Below are 14,816 nucleotides of genomic sequence, written 5' to 3'. Positions count from 1 at the left end.
CGCGGGACAGGAGTGAGGAGAGAGAGAGAGAGAGAGAGAGAGAGAGAGAGAGAGAGATCGTCGCAAGAGATGGTGGAGGTGGAGGAGCAGCACAGCAATCAATACAGAGCCAGCAGAGCAAAACCATCCCTCGACTACTCCGTGTGTTGCTCTCGCTCTCTCGCTCTTAGTTTCTCTTTCTCTCTCTCTCTCGAACGGCCCGCCAATATTTCTCTCCCTTTCTCTATTGGGAATACCGTCTCTCTCTTTCTCTCCCTCCTTCGGTTCCTATCTCTCTCGAACCGGCGCGAATACAACGGTTGCACGAACGCGCTACAGCGCCGTTAACGGGGACTTCCCCACGCGTCCGCCGAATACACGCGCGCAGATGCACATGCACATCCGTGCACCGATACGAGAAACGCGCGCGTACGCAACGGGGCGACCGGGCGTCATGCTAGCGTACATACGTCGCATCGGCTGCAATTATAGCGGCGATGCTCGTGGCGCGTAGCACGAGAAACGAGAAACGAGAAACGAGAAACGTGGCGTGCGAGAGCGAGCGAGCGAGCGAGCGAGCCAGCGAGATTGCACGAACACGAGTAGGTGTTCCTCCCGACCGAGCGCGCATACTTTTTCCGCGAACTCGGGCATGCCGTGGGGAAAACGCGGAGATACGCGGAAGCTGTAATAAGCGAATTATGTGGGAGTATTCGCGACGGCGATCGATACGAAGAAATGCGCGCCGGGCCCCCCGAGCACCGTAATCCCTTTCGAGAATGCCGCGACGCCCACGGTGGAAATCGCCGTCGCCACCACCGCCGCCGCCGCCGCCGCCGCCGCCGCAGCCGCAGCCGCCCCCGTTCGCGGCGAATCGAATTCAAATCGATTGCGGAATGAAGTCATATTAACGCGCAAACAGCACTTTATTCAGCGAATAAATGCGGACTGTAGCGGAAATGCGCGCGTTTGAGACGAAGCCAGCGAAACGCTCGCAATGATCGTTGTAGATTTTTCTTAAATCTATGATAATAAAACCGTTACTTATAGAAATGTTTAACGACACATGATGGCCTAAATGTATCGTGTACAGTAATCCGTATAGAGAAAACGATATTTTGCAACTGTCCTTTTGATTTATAAATTTAAAGAATATGGAGAGCGCTTCCTAAGGAGCAACAGAATACAATTTGTCCCTCTTTTTCTTTCTTCGACATGTCGACATGACACATGTTTGATGCATCTTATATATATATGTAACAGTTCTATAGCCGTATCGGAAGTTCAAAGAAGCGCTATTTTACGAAACGTTTAAAAAAAAAGTTGCATATGACACATGGCGTGTTGCTATACAAAGTTTCTGCATAGCGCGTGCGATGTAAAAATAGAAAAGCCGATAGTGAAATATTAATGCGACCCGTATTCTCGACGCACCTTACCGCTCGTTACGTTAGAGAAAAAGATCAACGATCGGACATCGAAACCCGTGCGTATACGCTTATGAAAATCGCCGCGGGCAGATTCGACTTTCTATATCGCTTCACAATGGAAGAAGAAGAAGACGCGTTTAATGAGTCGCGTGAGAGCGCCGCGATTAATATAATCGTAATTGTCAAATGTAAATTACGGGGCGGAGGAAGCGAGCGAGAGCGCGGAGAGGCAATAAAACTCGCGATATTAAATTCGCAATTTCGAGGGGGAAGGGGGGCATTACATATGCACGATACGTGTCCGGACGGGCATCGCTTAACGATCATTTCTCGTTGTAACACGCGGCATTCGCTCGCCATGTACATATACGCGCACATACACGCACACGCACACACACACACACGTATGCACGTGGTATACTCGTGTACTCACGATTAATTACGAAGCCTCAACTCATAGTAGAAGCCGGCTCCGCGAGACTCCATCGCACCTGAAACACAAAAACACATTGCGTCGTTAATAACAACGCCAAACGGGTTAGGATTCTAGTTCTTATATTACCCGCGGCCAAATGGGGATTATTAAGATGCGAACACGCGTAATCATCAGCGCATATCTCAACGGCGTGCGTTTTCTCGAATCGTGATCGATCGCCTTGTTATTGCGCATCCACGTGTAAACGTTTCCGATCGAACTGACGATGATATAAAACAAACTTCCCGTTTCTGGCGCGAGTTACTCCAGTTTCTAAAATTCGCGTGTAATTCGCGTTTGTAAATCGACTTTATCGAGATGTTGGCCGCAACGAATCCAAATGCGCTTGCAACTTTAGAAAACTAGCGACTATTGTATAAATAGAAAAGAGAACTCTCTTGGAATTATGTAACTATACACAGAGAAAAAAATTCATTTGAATACTTGCAATGAAATATTTACTTACGGTACATAAATATTTATTCGATGAAAAAAAATGACAATTGAATCATATTAGTGATTCTTGTACTAAACAATTATTTATTTACATTTAATAAATTATTTTATTGCAAGTATTCAAACAAATATTTATTAAAATTTAGTAATTTTTTTCTCTCAATGTATGCAATTATAATGCAAATATGCAATTAATGAATAATGAAAATTTCCAAAACGATTAATATTTATAAGATATGTAGATGTAGTAGTTTAAAGATACGTTTCATCACAGTTCCAGAAACACTCGTCTTAGAAATGTTCATTAATGTCAGAGCAATGTTCAAATCGAAGAATCAATTAAAAATATTGCTACTCTGTTGCGAAGAAGATGAGCTCCTGGTGGATACTTTATCGAACGTATTAAAAATACTTATTTAAAAATACACGTATAAAAATAGTCCAGTTATCTTAATGCGCTAAAGATATCTCCTTCTCTCCTCTTACTTGCAGATAGTAAAATAGTAGTATCTGTGTCAGTAAGTGAAACACAAATGAAAACACTCGACTCTCCATACTTCCATAACGACAGTCATAATTCAGAGCGGTCCGAAATTGAGACTAATTCCGAATCATTCATCATCATTACACGTACGTATCGTAACAGTTAACTGACCGAAAGGTTCGTCGGGGGAGATAAGTGGCTGAATCTGGTATTCGTAACTACGCGTGCGCTAGTCGATGCATATCGAAAGCGCATCCATGTACATACGAACCATAGGATCACATCCGTATCGGTATATTCGTCTCCTCCCCTTCCGCCCCCCCCCTCTCCTACCCGATCCACTATTTCTCTCTCGCTCTCTCGACTTTTCCCTATCGGCGCAGCAAAGTGATACCACAAACAAGTAAATAGACTGCCGGCTGGAATTGACCAAAGTAATATTTGCCATCGATCGCGTTTGCCGCGGGAAAGGAAACACATGAATGTAGCAAAGCGTTTACATTGGCGTACGCTAATGCATGAATGCCGAGTCAATGTTAGCGTTGCCTGTGCCTCGCCGCTGCGAAGTCGCTATTCGGTCGCGCATCCACTTCGCGTTTCGACAGAAATTATGATCGATACGATGGATATCGCGAGAGCGTGTGTATCTAACCGAGACAATCGTACATGGCGGCGTTCTCCGACGCGGAGAGCGATACGACCGTGTCCCTTTAAACGTCCGAGCACTTCAGATTTTTACGAGCCACTTGCGAAACCGACATGCGACGTCCCGCCGTCCGCATGTAGTATCTCTATGGTTTCGGTGTAGTACACATGTTTTTTTTTTCTTTTTTCATGGAACAATCGTCGCTACACCGAGTAACGCACTGATGGCGCACACGAAACATTAACGTTAAATACTAATCTCGTACACGAGTCTCGCTCAAGATTCGAATCATCTAATTTCTTTACAATAAATACTATAATATGATAATACCGAAATGTGCACGTTTTAAAAAGATGCGCATGCATTAACATTGATATCGCTCGACAAGTTCACCGGAGAAAATGGGTCTTCGCGAAGTCTCACGGAATCCACTAACCGCGTTCTGGATACAATCCAAATGTTGCCCCATAAACCAAATTACTCGCTTGTAATCATACCTGGAACCGGTAGGACAATGTGTACCCTCGCGCGGAACATTATTATATGAGCGGGGGATAGTTATTCTCAACAAACTCTCGAGCAAGAAATTCCACGAAATTTCGCGAACCTCACATTCCCGGCCATGTTAACTTTCCGCCCAAGTTCTTTCCCCCCTTGTGTTGCTTATATCGATGAACATGAGATATGTGCATAATAGCGAAGAATGTATCTGACGTTAAAGCAGTATGGCCATAAAAATACATTACACACACGGTATAAAATGTCCATGTGTGTGGTCGTGTGTGTGCGTGTAGGTCGTACCCATGCGAGGGGAGTTAGTGTCAATAATCCACCAAACGGTTGTGCCCTGACATTGTACCCACTCGGTCACAAGACCGAATGCGCGTGTCTGTCTCTAAAGAGGAAGATTACGTAAATCTTTACCGTAGCGAAACTAAATATCGTCTATAACCATGCTTATATATCTCCCTCTCGATCGCGGAAAAAGAAATCTTTGAGAAAAACCATGTCATTAGCGGCAAGAGTTTCACCGCTATCTTACATCGTTCGCGCGCGCTTTAACTTTCTCGACACGTCCGCGAATAATCAATAATCTGTTGTGCAATTAATTACGTGCACCCTGACACGACCTTTAGTTTTTTTCATCACGCGGAAGGCGATTTGCCCGCGGTGACGAGGATTAAAGAGTCCGGGACTCAATGGCTCGCCCGACCTCGGCCGATTTTATCTGCCGGGGCATTAATTCATTAATTAACGAAGAAAGCTCTTATCTGCTTGCGTTGATAACGGCCAAAAAGCCTCGACCTAGCGCAATCGAGCGTGGAAAGGCGCGCCCCCTTCCCCTACCGCTCTTTCCGTCGCGTATGAACGCGGAAAAGCCGCATCGCGACGTTTCAGCGATATCACAAGCGCTTCAATTGTATCCATAATTCATGAATAACGTGACGTCCGTCATCCAAACGTCAATCGCGCGCGCGATTGCACACACACACATACTACCACACCATAAACACATAACGCACGTAGCGCCGCGCGCTCGCGGATATTTAAATTAGCGGCATCGTTCGCAATAACAATAACTTTTATTGGCAATACCGCGACGCAAAGCGTCAGCATATTAATCTTTTACCGTTCACTTTTGTGCCTCGTAAAACGGAATTATAAAGTATGAATTGTAAATTATACCGATTTCATTATCGCGCTGTTGCGGTCGTAGATCCGACAACACAATTTGCTTCATTTTTATCTCAAACGGAAAGAGACGCGACGCGATAAGATATGATCGACTCTGCACCGACAATGAAAAAAGAAACAAACAAAAAGAAAAAGATATTACACAACTTTCTATCGCATTGCTCTGTAATTAAGAACACGCCTTTACGCGCCTCGTCGATGCTCATCAAAGCGGAACACAATTACATGATCCATGCGTCCGTTTGTGAGTGTAGGTGTGGAATAATAATTATCTTTGGCTATCGATCATTTCGAACGGTGCATTTTGTTAAATTATAGATCGGCACGCAACGACGAACGGGAACACGAAATGGCCATTTTGCCGCTGTTAACTGTTGATACAGACAGTAGAATACCATCAACCACAACCATTGATTATCGTGGCCATCATGGCACATCTTGCCCACGGTTCATTTATTCATGTACCAATTGTTATGTCGAAAATGAAAAACCACGAATCTATTCTTGAATACACGTAGCGAATGTAAAATGCAATCATTACGACCTCAATTGATCGGTGTAGCGCGTATTCGGATTCTCGTATTTCTAATAATTACACTTTAAAGAGGATAACGCGTGTATTGCAATATGTAACGTACGCATTAAGGTTGTGAATAATTTAATAAATACATTCGAACGTAGCCCCGTTATAAATTCTCGTTTTCCACGAGTCGCTTTTCAATTACTACCTCGAGTCTACTTCTTCTTCGCAGGTTTTTTCAAAAATCTTCGTTGCACGCTAATTACAATGTATACGATTGACGTTAATTTCCACGTTGATGTAATCCACCTTAACGACGGCTAACAAAAAAAAAAAACCCTCGGAAAGAGACAGTGCTCGATCCCGAGTTCAACGATCCCTTGAGAAAGCGCTTGTAAATTGCGCGAGTTGTAACGAGAGTCAGCGGGACTGACTGACTGAGTCATCGATATATAACTTTACGTACGCACGTATGTGCGCTCGTCACTACTACAGCTTCATTCACAAGCACTGCATTTTTACGCGCTGACGCACACACGCGGACGTACGCACGTCGTTGCTATGTAAATTATCTACACGAGCGTGAATATAGAATACGTCAGACAACTTTATCCTTATCGCCGATACGCAAGAAAACTCTCTTCGATCGTTTCTGAATTTTGTGATGTAAAAAAAAGAGTAATATAAAAATTCCAGGCGTGTCGGAACGAAATTTTTGCATCGCACATATTTCGAAGTTTATCGCTGTGTTTAAGCCTACAGATGATCAAGTCAAGTTCCGTTTATATCGCAAGGCGACCATAAAAGTTTATTAATCCCTTTCTTAATTACTCGTTTTCTTTTAACTTTGGAAAATACTTCTCACATCTTGATACTTTAATGATTTTTTTTCCCCACTAAAGACACGATGACATCCATTGTTTCACCGGTTTACCCACGAGAGCGCGCGACCAAATTTAATTTCGCTTCTGTTCAAAGGTCCCTATCGCGCGGTTAATCAACGTGGCAAACATTTCGCGATACGTATTGCACGACGTGCGCGTACATTGCCATTACCGGCGTGCACATAAACGGGCGCGACGCACACGCGAGCTCTCGTGAGCGGGAGGAGAAGAAAATACGTAAACCCACCTCTATTTTATACGCCACCCGCGGCCGCGCGCGTGTGCACTCATGCACTGTACGTGGACGCGCGGTGCACGCGCCGCCGGGTCCGGGGTATTATTCACTCGAGAGTATGTACGTACACACACATCGATCTATATACACGTACATATATATATATGTGTGTGTGGGTACATAAAATATATATGTAGGCATGTACACACGTATGTTTACATACGACCTTCCCCATGTACGCCGGTATCTGGGTCAGTGTCTTCCCCGAGAGTGGCAATTTCGATCCGCGATTTGACGGGTGAGCGTGATTTCTTCAGCGTCCCCCGTGCACTCTGCATTTTCGTCATCGGGAGATCCCGTCTCGCTGACTTTGATGCATTTTCGGAAAAATTATTTGGCACGAACCGATCGCGACTCTACTAAAATTTTCAATGACAGGTTTCAGCGAGTCTTCGCTCTAGTCGGTTTTATTTAACAGCCAACGGCTTCCGTCACCTTCCGTGGAGACAAAAAAAAGGAATGGCTTTACGCAAATCGAGTTTGAATATGACGAAATAATGTGACGCTTCCGAATAAATTGTTTAAAATCGGCTGACGGCGCGATTCTGATTACACACACGCGTTTCATCAAAGTTGCAAAATGAATCTTGATGTAAAAAAAAAAAAACTGCGGATAAATATGTCCTGTAAAGAATATTTTAAAAATAAAAATGGTTTATGAGAAATTCAACATTGCGTCATACACGTAACGCACGTGTCGAAACGCGTCTGGAGCGTATAAACATCGAATTGCCGGGGACAATTAATAATTGGGCAATTCGTAATGGCGATAAGAATTAACGCGAGATATATCGTCCGGCGCGATTTTTTCGATCCGAGCGAGAATATCAAATTGCCTGATATCAATTACGATTCTGCTAATTGCGCCTGAAAGTTCCCGCACAGCCGCAATACATTTCCACGAAATACTCCGTTGCTTTAATTATGTAACGACAATGCTCTCCGCTTTTCCCTTTGTCGCATTGGCTGTCATTACCTATGTAGTTAAACAGTCATGTTAATGCGCGCAATTTTATTCCACGCGAAACATCTCTAATGCAATGGTCCAGCAGTGGCCACGTATCTCTTTTCTCGAATGCATTAATGTAATAATGGATCATCAGTATTTTCGAGATTTCGTTAAAAAGCTTTTCGTTGTTGGCCAGAGTAGAATTATGCAAAAAGTATTACGGGAATCTTCTCCGTGCTGAATAATATTCTATTCCGAATGCTATACAGGCGATTTGTGTTAGCGGAAATGTTATAATACGGTCCCGTCATTGCTACCGTTATCACTTTATCTCATGCTAATACCGAAAAGTGCATATTCTCATAATTACTGCGATATTTAATTTAAATGACAAAAAAAATAAGTAATAACGGCGTAAGTAATAGCAAATGCGAATAATAAAAGCACGGAAAAAAATATAGCAAAAATAGGAAATACAATTTAAATTAATGTAAATTTCAGAGGAAACAAAATAATCTAACTTATCAAGAGCGAATATCTTTTCTGTTTATCAAATGCACCTATTACCATACACTACGTTTACCCGTGAACTCTATTCACTTTTTGCGCGAGTGTGCGACTCCTTTTTTATTATCCGTCTCTGTAAAATTTATAACTGTGTGACTCGCAGTCTTCTTTTTCTAGCGCCACGGGCGCTCTGCATATAAAATCGCGGCACTTGAAAATGCAGTTCGCGCGGCAGCGATCGCGCGGAATAATATATGCGTTGCGTACATGACGTATGTATATCGAGGGGAACGAGGGGACTTAAGTACTCATGATAATTAATGCATAAATTAATTCCGCGAGCAACACCTTCGATACGTCGCGCGTCGTCGTCGTTGTCGTCGTCGTCGTCGTCGTCGTGTAGTCGAGACGAACCGACAGGGAGAACAGTTGACGCAATCGCGCAATGGTTACGATTGAGTAATGTGGGTGAAGGCTAATGGCCGACCTCAAAGTTTTAATCGACAATTTTCGCGAAGCACCGCGACGCAACGCGTTTATACCTGTCGCAATATATAATCAATGTACGAGCATTTTCCTCGAGCAAGTTCCACTGAAACGAAGATTAACCTGCCCACAATAAAAAAAGAAAAAATAATGGACTCTAAAAACCGTTACGTTGATCTGTTGCTCGAGACTTTCTTTACATTCGTAAGAAAATGTGTACCTACACGCGGATACCAATACACGCTTGACAGGTAGAGAAAGCAATTAATAACGCTCAACAATAAAAGTAATTAGTGATATTAAACGCGCCGTTTTACGTCCCATAAATTACGCGAATCAAATTATTAACCCTTTTTCTATTATCATGGGTATTTCGTGTCCGAGCGATTCTAAAGTATTTTTTTTACATTTATTTATTATAAAATGTTATAACTTTTCAAATCAAATGCCACTTTTACCCAACTTGCGAATACTTCGGTTATTAAATTATACACTACATTTTATTATTTTCTAAAGTAAAGTTTCAATATTTGTTCTAAAAAGTTAAAAATATGTTTGTGAATTTTTAGAGATTTTTGGAACCATTTTTTGAATAGGTGAAAAGACTCGAGACTTCCAGGATGGTAGGACCGATATTCATAGTCGATTCTTATTTCAAGACCGCTTTAAGTAATATCTTAAGATGCTAATAAGGCTCTTTGATCGATGACATCTTAAGATGACATTTAAGATAGTCTTAAAAATAAGAATCGACTATGAATGCCGGCCTAAAGAGCCAAAGCGCTGCTGCTGTCGATGGCGAGAAACCGGCGTACTTGACTGGAGATCGTGACACCTTATACTTAAAATTCAGTCGTTCCCAGGTGTAACGAGAACGACGGTTTGAGAAGGGAAATATGCGTCTCTCTCTCGGTCCCTCGAGCCCAGTGAGGTTTCGCACCTGCACGCACGTTCCAGTTCTCAGAGAGTCGCGCGGCCTAGATTTTACCCTGCCGATTCGCTTCTGCGAGATAATCCTCGCTCGCTAGGTTCTCTCGCGCCGCGTTCGACTCGCGGACGACTCATCGACGGTAACAATCGCGCTGTCGAAAAATAAAAAGAGAGATTTTCGAGGTATCGAAAGAGGCAGGAAGATTAAAAAGTCAACTAGCAAACAAAAGACCAACACGAGCTGGTTGTACGTAGAGATAACAAAAAATGTCAATAACAATAGAGACCATTGAAATTCGTTTTTACGAAACTTTTCATATAACTGAATATTTGTTTACTTTTTAACACAGAGATTGGAATTGCAAAGAGAGATTTTCAGCTTCTCGCTCGTGAAAGAAACGTAACGCTTAATGAACGATTAAATACGCAATTATTAAGTATCGCTACTTTAATCTACCATTAATAACTTTAATTATTTAATGAAATTCACATGCGAGATATGTATCGCGTTACAAACTAAAAAAATGTCGACAAAGTCTCCTACCGTTTTCTTTCGTCCCATACGAATTTTAATCACGAATTTATTGTCCAATTATCCCAAATCTTTCCACAGTAAATATCTATCGAGCGATCAGCGATATCAAACACACGTGGGACTATCTGTAATCGTTACTGACGTTAGAATCTTGTGAAATCAACGGCGATCTCGTTTGAAAATCAAAGACAGACCGCATTAGTAGTATACACCGCACCGGGGCAATAGCAACGCGAGGCGAGAGTCGTGGTTGGCCATTCCGTTAGAAACCGGAAACCGGGATTGCCCCGCCGCGGCAAGACGAAACAAAATTGGCGGAAGTTACGCGGCGAAAACACCTCGCAGCGCCGCCGTCAACCATAAATCAGCAGCCCTCTCCCAAGCTTCCTTCGCTCCCCTCGACCGTTCTCTTCCGCGCTCCTCTCTTTTTTTATTATTCCCTCTTTCATTCCCCCACAGAATCGTGGAGACGCATCCACTTGTTCGACGGAACGATCGATCATAGGCCCGGCGAGCGACGAGCGGATGCGAGCGCAAACGCGATAGACCGACGCGGCGACGCCGCACCGCTCGGGATTGCGACCCTTGATACGCGAAATTCTTAGTATTCATAAACCAATACTGATGATTATTCAGCGGATGCAAATGTCGCTTGTGTTTGCATTGCACGTGGATGAAGAAACGGCCGCGTTTTCGATGTTAATAACTGTGGCCGATACGTGTCGATAATAGAGACGAAAAGAATGTGAAAGGTGAGATAATGATATTAATACATCGCGACAAGGAAAATAAGAAAGAAACTTCTTATCTGCATGCTCTTACTGTGATAAAGAATTACGAGATAATGAATAATAAATTAAAAAAGAAGACGATCGCTCGGGAGTTAGTATGCAAATTTGCGCTTTGAATCGAAATTGATGGTTAGAAATACGATTGGATTACATTGAACGAATCTCGGTGAGAGCTCGCCATTTCAATCTTGAGAGTGCCTACTCATCAAAATCGAATTCGAGAGGTCAAAGGTGAATTTTGTGGATGTTCTCGCTGGATCGTCTGCCGCCAGGTAACCGATTGCGTCACCGCGTCTGAAATATGTTCGACCGATTACGTGGAGCAGCGCGGAATCCTTTTCTCGTAAAGCGGGCGAGACAAAGGGAGGTGGCTCTCTCTCACGCGCGCGCGCGCGCGCGCGCAATGATCTCCGCAGCTCGTGGAACACGTGTTCAAGGCCTATCCCTGTAATAGGCCCATAAAGATCGACGAGTCCCTGCCAGATGATTCGTTATCCCGCGCGCCGACGAATCCTCTATTCTTGGCTGCCGACGCGGGTCGTATCTCGCATAAACAAAAAAAAAACAAAAAAAAAACAAAAAAAACAAAAAAAAACTAAAGCCGCGCCGTCATGGATAAAACTTTTTATCGAGGTGCAAAGCGACGAGGAATACTTGACGATATACAGCCTCGATTTTTAAGTACAGTCGCGCGTTTCACGAGTGCCTTCTGAAACTTTCGCCGGCCAACTAATTAAGGCGAGGAGGAATTCGGAGTTTATTGCAATTTCGCTTCTGTTCGCAAATTTAATGACATCGCATACGCGCCTACGAGGAAAACGTGGAAAGAGTGGAACACGTGCTTCAGCAATTTTCCATGCAGAAATACGGCGGTCACGTGTTTTTATTAAAAACTTGTAGTTTTGTCGCTCCGGCAGAAATAACAACTGTCGCTGGGGGAGGGGGGATGCAAATATAAAAAGAGTTACATTTTTACCGAAAGCATATTTTTCCTGCACACAAAATAGGATTCTATTTTAAGATAAGTATATTTAAATGCTCGTTACGGTAATTCTCTCCCTCGTACATGATTTCGAACTTTCGCTGTATCGTGCCCCAATATCACGAAATAATTAGCGAAACACCATTTTACTTTGACCCTTGTGTAAAGTTCTTTCCTTTTTACAAAAAAAAATTTTTTTCTAACAATTAAGTAGCGCAGCGAGATACTGTTATTGTTCCAGATTGCGCTCGATTACGAAACAGCCGAGTAAAATGTCGATTGTAGTCGCGTGCACGCATTGTGTGGAAAGTTCGGGCGTGAGTTCGACCAACTTCTCGATATTATATGTAGCAGACGTAACTACTTCGCAAACAATGTTTAAGCACCAGACGGCTAATGCGCAAGATCTACATGAAGCGCGCGATCTCACCTGATGAGAGTGCTTCTACAATAATTAAAAGAACGGCGCACTTTTTAATTTTGTCAAATGTCGACATAATGCAAAGTAAAAAATAAGAAAAACTCTTTAGCTGTGCTAAAGAATTTGGTTGCAGCTACAAAATGTTGAGTGAAATAATGCCAATTAAACATTTCGTCAATATAACCGAAAATAATTTTACTTATTTTATAATGTAAATATTATTAATGTAAATATTATTAAATTTGATAATACTTGCTAAAATAATCGGAAAAATAAAATTAGCTTTGATCATATTAATCAAATATTTAATTGGCATTATTTCACTCGACATTCGGTAGCTATTGTTAAACTCTTTTTCGGTGCACGACGATTTTCATTTCCGACCTACGAATCTCGGTTAAAGGGGGATCAATCGATATCAAATTTTGACCTGACTTATTATGCCGTTTCTATTTTTGAGGGAGGATATTGGGAACTTTGACCGCTTTTACATGTCACGTACGCGCGGAATTTCGGTCGCGGGAATCGAGTAGTCGCGCAAACGTGGAGCGTAATGGCCAGAGTTGCCACGGATTTTCCCCGAAATGTAGGTTTTGGTTTATTATCATGAAGACATTTTTTGAGTGGACAAAAAGTTCAGGAGAACCTTTAGAATACAAAGATGCACAATATTTTTATCCTCGCAAAAAATCTCTGTAATAGTAAAAATTGACAAGACCCTTTGGGGGAAATTTCTTCAAATTTCCGGCATCTTCGAGTCCACGTGGTGGCGAACGTGTCAAACACGTGACTCGTTCCCCGTAACGTAATCATTAACGCGAGGCACCTGCCTTAGAAAGAAAATTATATTTTTTTTTATCTCCTCTCGAAGCGTGACGATCCTTTTAAAATTACTTACATCGTTCACACAAGACGTTTCGTGAAAAACGTGTGCACGCGCGGATGGCACTCAATAATTATATATAGCCGCGCAATAATTACACTACGCGCGCGTACTGGTGCACGCGAACGGTCCGAGCTCCGCGCTCGTCGCTGCCTCGTTACTCGTTTTCCCTAACGTCGGGGCGACCGCCTCGTTTAATTAAGGAATGTGTTAACTGATAAGTGCAGATGAGCGGGAGCTACGCACACACGAGCGCGCAGTGACGCAAATGGGATACTGAAAATTGCGGAGGCTCGAAACGAAAACGAGTTTAGCTGCTAAAATTGATACACATCGATCGCGCGACGTTAATACATTATCTGTTGTGCAACCGATAAGATTATGGACGAGCTGAGAGAGAAAGAGAGAGAGAGAGAGACTGGGAAACGAATGAAAAAATTTTTCACTCTGATATCTTTGTTTCATATAGGAAAGAGACTAAAATCGAGATTTATTTTTGAGTGAGACAATGTGTGTTTTTTTAATTACCTGTTCACGTGGAAGTAATAAGATATTCTCTACATTTTTAAAATTTCCTTAACTCGTGAGTGTGGGAATCAAACTGTATTTCTTTTAGAAAGTAATGAAATTATTTGTAATTTAATTCATAATTAATAATATTAATATTTTAATTTTAAAATAGAAAAAATGTAATAATTTACATTCAAAATATATTAATATAATATAAAAGAGGGAAAATATATATAATTTATCAATTATTTTTAATGGCTTAAAATATATATATATAGTAAAATAAATTTAATAAAATAATAATGATAATGTTTAATAAAATTGTTTTTAAATGAAAACTGGAATAAAGTCATAAGCTAAATAAACGTACTATTATAATTAAATTAAAACATTACGCAGCAAAATATTAAAGAAAAATGTGTTTCTTACAATTTTGTTACGTTTTATTATTCTATCTTTATAATTAAAAAAATACACTTACATCAAAAAAGTCACGCACCTACTTAAGGGTTAAAGTATAAACATTTGTGTTCTCCTTTATTTGTTTCTAATTAATTAATTAAAAACTGTAGAGAATAGAAACCGTATCACTTAGCTTTAACAGTAAGCATACAAGACTTTTCTTAGAATTCCATGTGTCAGGCGGCGAGAATAAGTAACCTACGCATGCAGAGTGTTCGAGACTGCGCAAGCGTGAACGTGAATTCTACGTTGCATGTGCGATATACCGATGACGTATACGTATCGATGCTTACAGCATCATTAACTTTGCGTCATCTTGCGATCTCGTGTTACGCTATGATACAGCTGATGTCTCGCCGACCCTGCTATTCAAGTATTCATCCGTGATAATGAATAATCGCGGAACGATTAATTTATCTCGGCATTGAAACATGCCGGCCGTTCGTTCGTACCTCTCTCTCTCTCTCTCTCTCTCTCTCTCTGCCTTTCTTTCTGA

The 14,816-nt window shown here is 41.9% G+C and overlaps 1 protein-coding gene across 14 annotated transcripts in view; it reads right to left on the bottom strand.

The window, feature by feature from the left end:
- Nucleotides 1-14,816, bottom strand: part of LOC105199959 (bromodomain adjacent to zinc finger domain protein 2B) — a 163,979-nt gene that overhangs the window by 53,481 nt on the left and 95,682 nt on the right. For all 14 annotated transcript variants that reach the window (XM_026130288.2, XM_026130296.2, XM_026130290.2 and 11 more), the window contains exon 3: nucleotides 1,843-1,900. The gene's annotated coding sequence lies outside the window, so the exon portion shown is untranslated. The remainder of the gene's footprint in view (nucleotides 1-1,842; nucleotides 1,901-14,816) is intronic.

This window comes from Solenopsis invicta, chromosome 7 (assembly GCF_016802725.1).
Source record: "Solenopsis invicta isolate M01_SB chromosome 7, UNIL_Sinv_3.0, whole genome shotgun sequence".
NCBI classification, from domain to species: Eukaryota; Metazoa; Arthropoda; class Insecta; order Hymenoptera; family Formicidae; genus Solenopsis; species Solenopsis invicta.
The sequence above is the reverse complement of the archived record's forward strand: the minus strand, read 5'-3'. Positions and strand labels throughout refer to the sequence as shown.